The 6,000-nt window shown below is 38.5% G+C and overlaps 1 protein-coding gene across 2 annotated transcripts in view; it reads right to left on the bottom strand.

Annotated features, from left to right (window-relative positions):
• Positions 1 to 5,176, bottom strand: part of LOC106921709 (C-terminal-binding protein 2) — a 110,680-nt gene extending 105,504 nt beyond the window's left edge. The window contains exon 1 of one of the 2 annotated variants that reach the window (XM_014993560.2): positions 4,504 to 5,174. The gene's annotated coding sequence lies outside the window, so the exon portion shown is untranslated. Of the gene's footprint in view, positions 1 to 4,503 lie in introns of both variants that reach the window. The other variant, XM_088016618.1, reaches the window with a different exon arrangement.
• Positions 5,177 to 6,000: the final 824 nt, after the last annotated feature.

Below are 6,000 nucleotides of genomic sequence, written 5' to 3' on the forward strand. Positions count from 1 at the left end.
ATATAGCTTCACAGCAGAGCAGATGTCCAGGCTGCACACATCTGTAGTGGCCTTCCAGTCCTTCAGGCACACAGGCACCACCCCCATTCCTGACGCTAATGCATGCACACGGACACACTCATGAGAGAGAGAGACAGAGCTAGCCCGCCAAGGTCATCTTTATTTTGTGAGATGTTTACAAAACTCAAACCAGTTTGCAGCAAAGTGTGTCTATTTCATACTGTAAAAGGTATAAGATCTAACCTGCCAATCGCCAATCAGAGCCAAATGAGAGGGTTGTGGGTTTGTAGGGTTTCTGGGGCTTATTTCAATCTCAAGTGCATCTCTACAAGAAGAACCTGCCTGCATTGTTAATAGCACACTGGTAGATACTCTTACAAATAACCAGGTTGATGAAAACGGCCCTTTTTCTGAAATTATGCAACACAACAAGTGTTAAATGCTAATCAGATGCTGTTCGCTAGTAGAGATACACCAGCTCCTCAGTCAGAGAATGGAATCAGTTTCCATTTATCAGCTTTGATGTGTAATCAATAGGTCGGTTATATTTTTCAAATCTACTTTTTCTTTATTCTTTACTTGTATCAAAACTACAGTTAATGTAAGGATAAATAAGAGAAAAATGAACAGAAGAGAGAGGCCAGGGTTTCACAAAAGCAGGAAGTAGGCATTAGCCGTCACAGTTTTCCTTAATAACACAAAAGTCCTGTGTAATTTTAAGCTTGGCGAGATGGAGTTTTTTTTTGTTTTTTTTTCAAAATACTTTAACATATAAAGGAGAAAAACTGTGCCGCAGGTTCTTTGTAAGAGGCGGGGTAATTCAACAGAAAATGTACTTAGTAAAGACAAAATATATATTTATGGTTAATGATTTTAACACACATCATTAACCATTATCTGAACTCAAGAAAGCTGCATCAAAATATTATTTGGTGCATACATAGACTGACATACTGAGAGTTATTAGTTTGGGTGCTTTCAATAAATTGGGGAAAATAATGGATTTTCACTATTTGACTCCCTGATCAATGATCAGATCCGACTATGATCCTTCTGGGATGAAGATGCAACTCTCAATCTGGGTGACACTAGTTTCTCATTCGACTGACATCTTCTGTTAACATACTAAAAAGTTCTAATTTAATTAGTGTGTTAATATGTAGCAGTACGTACAAGAGTGCGTAATTAAAAAGTTAACAAAAGGCCATTAGCAGCTCATTCATAAACGGACTACACCAAACAGTGATCCATTTTGTGTGTGTATGCGTGTGTGTGTGTGTGCGTGCATGTGTGTGTGTGTGTTTTTAAGTTCACACTTACAGACTGTTGTGCAAGAGTTTTATTGAAAAAGTATGGCTTTTTTGATCTCACTCCATCTTCCATTTCAGAGGAAATGTTTTTGCAGTTGCTTTCAAAGCCCCCCTATGGATAAAGCCATGGTATATAGCATTAGCAAAAAAGGGATCTTTCCTTGCTTTTTTTTGTTTCATCTTCTCTTTCTATACTGCAAACACAAAACCCTCCACTTCCCATTCCTTCAAGCCACAAAGTAAGAGATGCAGCAATGAAGCTTTTTCTGCTTGAAACAGATTTCGAACTTCAGTGAGATCTGACTTTCTGGGATTTCTAACTGCAACATAGAAAAAGAAAACCTTTGCTGCAAATTTGATGATGAACGTAGTAGCTGCACAAATGCTTAAAAAGAGTCTTCTTTGTTTACGCTGCCGATCACAGATCAATAATTAAACGAAAATCATTCAGTTCCTTTAATTTTTAATTTCATGTATGCCAAGTTTTTTTTTTCTTAGCAACCATATAAACTAATTAAAACACATGAAGGAAACAATGTTCTATGATAGATGTGCTTTTGATTCCAAATAAATATTCCGATTTCTGCATCAGAGTATTTAATTTTAACTTGTATTTTCAGTTTAAAAAACAACATCCTTACCAAACCCAAAATAAAACAGGCTGCAGCAGATGACACGTCACGGATTAAGCAGGTTAGAAAATCTTCGTTTGAATGCATTTAATGGATAAGAAAATAAGCCTAACATTTTCTATGACTTGCCAAAAAAAAAAAAAGTGGACAAATTCCACTCACTGGCAGATTGATTGGTGCATCGCGATGTATGAACACAGAGGAAATCAGATAATCAAACACGTTCTTGTTGACATATTTTCAGGAAATGCTGATTTAATTAGTCTGCTAATATGTAAAAGTACTTGCTCGAGTGTGTAATTAAAAGTTAACACAAAGCAATTAGCAGCTCATTCATACACTGGCTGCCCAAAACAGTGGCTGTTAAATCAAGATCCACCTTCAATTTAGTTTGATTACCATTTACTCTTTCAGCTGTTGTACAAAAGCTTCATTGAAAGACTACCGCTCAGTTACAGTCTGAGACAGACAACTTTTTTTTTTTTTCCCTACCGTCTATTCCTCATTCCGTGCAGCAAACTTCCAGATCACCAGTCCACAACACAATAAGCGATAACAACCTTTCAGGTGAGATTCCTCAGGCAGTAACAAGTGTTTGATCTTCAATTTTTTTTTTTTTTTTTTTTTTTAAGTCATGAGATGCACAAAGTTTAGTGCGGTCTCTGATCCTCTGTGATGATGTGTGGCATCTTCTTCAAAGCTACCCCCAGGGGAGGAACGTTTGAAAAATTGGTTATGTGTGAAAGGTCAGTGAGACTCAGACTGAAGATATTGTGAATTGTTTATTTTTGGACAAGGCACACAGGACTGAAATGTTTTCCACAAAAACTAGTAGCTGGGGATCAAGTATGCAGTGCAGCGTTGGTATTTTACTATCTTTGAGTCACTGCTCTGCTCTGTTTCTGGTCCAGTCGCTTCTTGTTTACCATGTGGTTTCAAGTGTCACCGTCGACAAGAAGGTAAACATACCCAGAATTCAAACGTGTTTACATCCTGTTAGCGACATCTTTTGGTCCGAAAGCACTCACTTGACTCATCTAAAGATCAGAGTAGCTGTTTTAAAATCAACCCAACAGCCTCTTAATGTTTCCAAGCCCCTAAATATTAAAAATCTGAGTTGATGAGCACATGCTGCAAAAACCCATGTCCAAATGGAAAATAGCAGAATAAGTGGGATTTCGTGCTATGTTTTGATCCTCAACACAAATATATATATTTTTTTATCTTTACGTCAAAATGTAGCTACGAGATATTCTTTATATTTTAAGGTGAAAAATTATTTTCACCATAAAACAATAATTTATGAAGTTCTAACTACACAGACAGAACACAGTGTGCTAAATAAAGCACACTGTGTGCTTTATTTAGCACTAGAACTGCACTCTGTGTAGTTCAGAGTGCAACAAAAAGTTCTTCTTCTCCTCTTCTGAGTGTATAAACTAGCACATTTTCATCACCTCAGACCAACTTTGTTGGTCGAAGCAGCTCACACACACGGATACTGAGAAAAGTGAAACGCCCTTTTAACAGTGACGGGTGTTATGCCCACAGCATGATGTTGCCACTACTGTGTTTACACATAGTGAATGTTTGCAAACATTCCAAATGCGTCCTTCTTGTAAGTGGGGTAAAAATGTAGTTGCCCTCTTGCAGCCAACTGACCAGCAGTGCACAACAACAGGTGGAGGAGAGGCACCTACTTTACACCACAATATGTGTATGAAGGACAATTTTAACTTTTTTGAAAGCGTAACAGTACACCTTGGTAAAATGAATAGACAGACATCATAGATACAATATTGGTAAAAGAGCTGTTACTGGTAACTTGATGGCAATTATTTTTTTTAAATGAATGTAGAAATTATGCCATCTTTATTGCTGAATGCCCTGTTTTGGGTCACAACTTTTCAAATTTTCAATGTAAATTTAGGGCAACAAATACATCATATTAGAGGATTTTAAAATGAAGTTGCTTTCTTATTTTTTAACCTACATACACGATATTAGTATCATTCGAAAGATCTCGGACTGCTTTTTACAAATAGTTAATTTGCTTTGCTGTAAAAGTCATAAACAAGCCCACTATGACGGGGTTTGTCTCAGCATGCAACACTCTTTGGGTGACTAGAACACTTCCTATTTTCTTCTAAACGACACCACACTCCGTACTCGGTCTTACTGGAAGCAAAAACAAGCGCTAGTGTCCGCGTCCTGGCTGAAAATACAGATGAAGGTAACAAAAAAACAAAAAGGAAAAAAAGAAAATACTGTCAACAGAGAAGGTAAATTCGCGTCTACATTTTAACAGGACAAGCTTCTACTCGGTCAAAAACGGCGTCTGTGAGGGTCCAACCCACCCGTCCATTCCCCCCCATCTTCATGGCGCAGTAAGGTGGACACACATGGCCGGAGCTGAATGCGGACCTGAGCACCCTGACGGCAGCCACTCAACCACCCACCCCCCTCCCGCCCCAACTCTCATTCAACCCACAAACTGGATTTTAAAAAGCGTGCTTCTCTCTTCTCTCAATTTCTACAGTAAAAAAATATCGCACACTTACCCGAATAAATGAATGAATCGCCAAGTTGAGGAGCCGACTTTCTCTCTTCAGGCACACGTCCTCGGCGGCGGCGGCGGCGGCATCATCCGGCTTCAGGATTAATGTTTCATGCGAAGATTGTTCTTAATATTATGATTTCGGAGTAATTCTGATTCCACCTTATAAATCCTCCGTGCAGCGTCTGTTTTTCTTTCCCTCCCCTCCAGCAGAGTCGAAGAAAATGTACAGATAACAGGAGTAATAGGGGGGTAAACGGGCTACAGTGTGTTATAATCTTGTTTATTATGAGCATAAACACCGAGTAGGTGTCCAAATGTTTCACCGCTTTATTTTTTTTCCTCCCCCTCTCTCTCTCTCTCTCTCTCTCGCTCCCTGCCTGCCTCTCTTTGGCAGGAGTCTGTCTAACTCTCTGGGTTTTTTTTTTTTATCAAGGCGGGGTCTTGGGTCGTTTAAACCAATGACATAAACCAAGACGAAGACGAACCCCCCTCCCCCCCACTTCTTCCTCTTCCTTCTCCTCCTCCTTCTCCATAAAATCACTCACACACACACTCACCTTCTGCTCACATGCTTATCCTAACTGATGAGGTCAAAAGGGAAATTTTGGCTTTTTAATCAGGAGTTTTTTTTTGTTTTGTCCTTTAAATGAAGGTAACCTTTATCTAGAAAGACCACTTTTCTTAGGACCTGACTGTAACGTTAGCACCCATAATTTTAAAGGTATGCATTTTTACTAACAAATGTCCACCTATTGTGAAAACACAGCTGAATAACTAATGAAATACAGATTTACTTAAAGATCTCACAAAACACAATGCTTTTTTTAAAAAAAAACACACACTTGAGACAAAAGGCAATGCCGCTTTGTGATTTGAGTTGATGACATCAAAAGAGGTACAATAATCATCATTTGTGAATCCCACTGCCAACAAGTGACAGATCTTAAATGTTCTGAAGCGTTCAAGGTTGCATTTAGTTGAACTCTTGATTATCCAAAATCACTGATGGATACTGTCGAGGATGCCGAAGCTGAACCAAAAAGCGACAATAAAAATGTTCAGAAAGTCTATTGTCCTTTTTCAGGATTTCCATTTCACTGTTTTCCATACACGTTGGTCACTTGTAGTAAATATCTTTCTGCTTGTGTCACTTTAAATATTAGTGGAACGTGGCAACAGCAACACTGCAGGAAGCATCTTTGGGGCTTTGTGTTTATTATATGTCTCCCTTCATTTATGACTAAGGCTAAAAGCCGAAATCATAATCAACCACTAATTTCAAAACAAGTGCAAAGTTTACAATAAGAAAATCCAATAATAGCTGAATAAATACATTAAAAGTGCAACTTAGTTTACACTGATACAAAGTTCAGACCAGACGTCGACAACGACGACTGCGGTGGCCGCAAGGAAGGATGACTGGAGAATTCTTCATAAGAATCTGAGGATGAAGCAAGCATTGATTTCCTGTGGATTTCAAGCACGCAGTGAAGAAAAC

This window comes from Poecilia mexicana, unplaced genomic scaffold (genome assembly GCF_051168715.1).
Source record: "Poecilia mexicana isolate PSO_F unplaced genomic scaffold, ASM5116871v1 scaffold_19, whole genome shotgun sequence".
Taxonomy (NCBI): Eukaryota; Metazoa; Chordata; class Actinopteri; order Cyprinodontiformes; family Poeciliidae; genus Poecilia; species Poecilia mexicana.